Below are 2368 nucleotides of genomic sequence, written 5' to 3' on the forward strand. Positions count from 1 at the left end.
TCCCAGTTGAGATTCACGATCGTCGTTGTCGTTGTCGGCACAAAGCCGTAGCGCGAGAGGAACCACGCTTTGAGCGGCGCGGCGGCGTTCCAGAGGCAGCACACGTAAAAGATGATGCGCTGCACGCGTGCACTGCGTGTATAGCGGACTTGAACTAGCGCCGCGGTCGGTACGCTCAGTGGAGCGACCGTCGCCCAGGCGTGGCGCATGTTTCGTGGTCCACTCGGCTCAAGCTGGCCAGAGTGCAGGGGGACACGGCTATATTTGAACGAAACTCCGGGTTCACAGCTCGGGTGTCTTTTCGGTTGGATGCTGAAGCCATGACCACTTAGGAATACATGTATCCCTGCGGGCGTGCTTATGGTGGAGATAACTGCGTCAAACGAGTGGCATACTGTGAGATCGCAGTGTCGACGACGGACGACTGTCAGATGGAGCAAGATAGCTGATTGCAGATTCTTATTGCTGTTGCGAGCCAACAAGACGCGTGCGCCGATGCGATGGCGTCGGAAACAGCGCTCGTCGATCCGAGATGCGCCGACGAGATTTCTCTTCTTGGTCACAACCGAGCGACAGGGGACATGTGCGGTGTGCATTTTGGCCAATCCAATACGAAATTTGGAAATGGCAGCGTTTCATTAAAAGGGTTAAAAGGGGAATCTCACTTGATCATTTTCGTTTTGGCCGCGAGGACCATGGCGACGCCAAATGAGGTACATGGAAGTACAGATATGAAGAAGAAGGAAGCGACCGACTGCGTCTGTGACGACATAGTGTGAGCTCAAAGAAGCTGCAGATGATGGTCGACTGGACGACGTGAAGCGGCTCGTGGAGAAGGAAGACGTCAATCCTGACTTTGAGAATGGTGTACGTCGTCTTATCGATCGATAGATTTGTATAATTTGTTTGCTATTGGTCGTAGATTGCATTATGGTATGCTGCTTGGAGTGGTCAAACGACCGTCGTCAACTACTTGCTGACGAAGAACGTGTCGACGAATTTTGGTGATGTACGTCGATCGATATTTCTATCATCTTTTGATTGCAATTGAAATTCAACGATCGGTAGATTGGAGATACAACTCTGATCATCGCTGCGAAATACAATTATCTCGAAATTGTGCGCCTCCTCTTGGACGCCAACGCTGATATTCACACCGAAAACCCATACAATATCTCTTCATCAAAATCACCTTGTATTTGGTCATTGTGGCAGAGCACACGGTAGGATGTCAGGCAAAGACCTTGTCGTCGTCGGCGCCGAGTCGTGACGGGACAGAAACTACGTCGAAAGCGGCAGGTGCCAGATGCAGTCACAATCAAATCACACTTGAACAAGGTGCTGGCATTTGCTCCGTTGGGCGAGTGGTGGGTGGCGCCATTGGTAGGAATCGTAGCTTGTTGGACGGCTGGAGTTTTGTTGCAGCTCAAGCGCGACGAGCGCACCCCCGAGCGTTGTGGACGCACGCGTTCCCGCTCTTGCAGTTAGTTGAGGCTTGGTTTTTCATCGAAGCAGATGCCAATAATAACCATATTTAGATACTACATATGGCTATACTTGGTGTCTGCCAGTATTAATAACAGATGTGATTTCTCGTGTTGTACGCGTCGCTTGACAATGCGACATCGCGCAACGTACTCTCCAAAGTGTCTTTTATCTCTGTGCCAAGTTTTAGCGAATTCGTTTCAAACTGGATTGGGGCGTCGAAAGCGGTCGTTCCCCAAGGAGCGCCTGGCGTGGCGAAACGAATCGACCTTGATTGGCCAAATATATGAATATTCTGGCCAATGGGATACGCCTTGGGAGTCGACCACGGCGGTGCAGCTGTCCCATCGCCATCGGCATGGCCGTTGCACCGTCTGACGCCAACGTCAAAGAGTCGTATACGACGCTCGTCGATAGAGTTTCGAGGCCGACACGCCGCGTCCAACGATATTTTGCTCGCTACGACGCGACCGCCGGTGATGACAACGACGTCATCCTCGCATTCGCCCACACGTGAACTACCAGCATCTCTGGCAGCGACTCGCCGCCGGTGAGCACACGCCACTACGAACCAAAGTTGCACAATGGTACCTCGACCTGCCTGCGACGAGCAACCGCGTCTCGCCGACTGCTCTGGGCGAAGCCACCAACGTCGCCGTCGCATGTATCTCGTCATGCAGTGCTCAGCCTCGTTACGCTCGCGGCAATGGCAATCGTCGATGCGAACGGTTGTTCTAGCAACCAAGGGCGTAATGACGACAGGTGCGTGGGATGACGCCATTATCGATGCATCCTTTGACAATGTACGACACGAAATACATATATACCCTCGGCACTCTTTGAAATGGACTTTTTGCGCAGATTTCCGTCGCCGTACAAAAAG

This window comes from Saprolegnia diclina, assembly GCF_000281045.1.
Source record: "Saprolegnia diclina VS20 unplaced genomic scaffold supercont1.85, whole genome shotgun sequence".
Lineage (NCBI taxonomy): Eukaryota > Oomycota > Saprolegniomycetes > Saprolegniales > Saprolegniaceae > Saprolegnia > Saprolegnia diclina.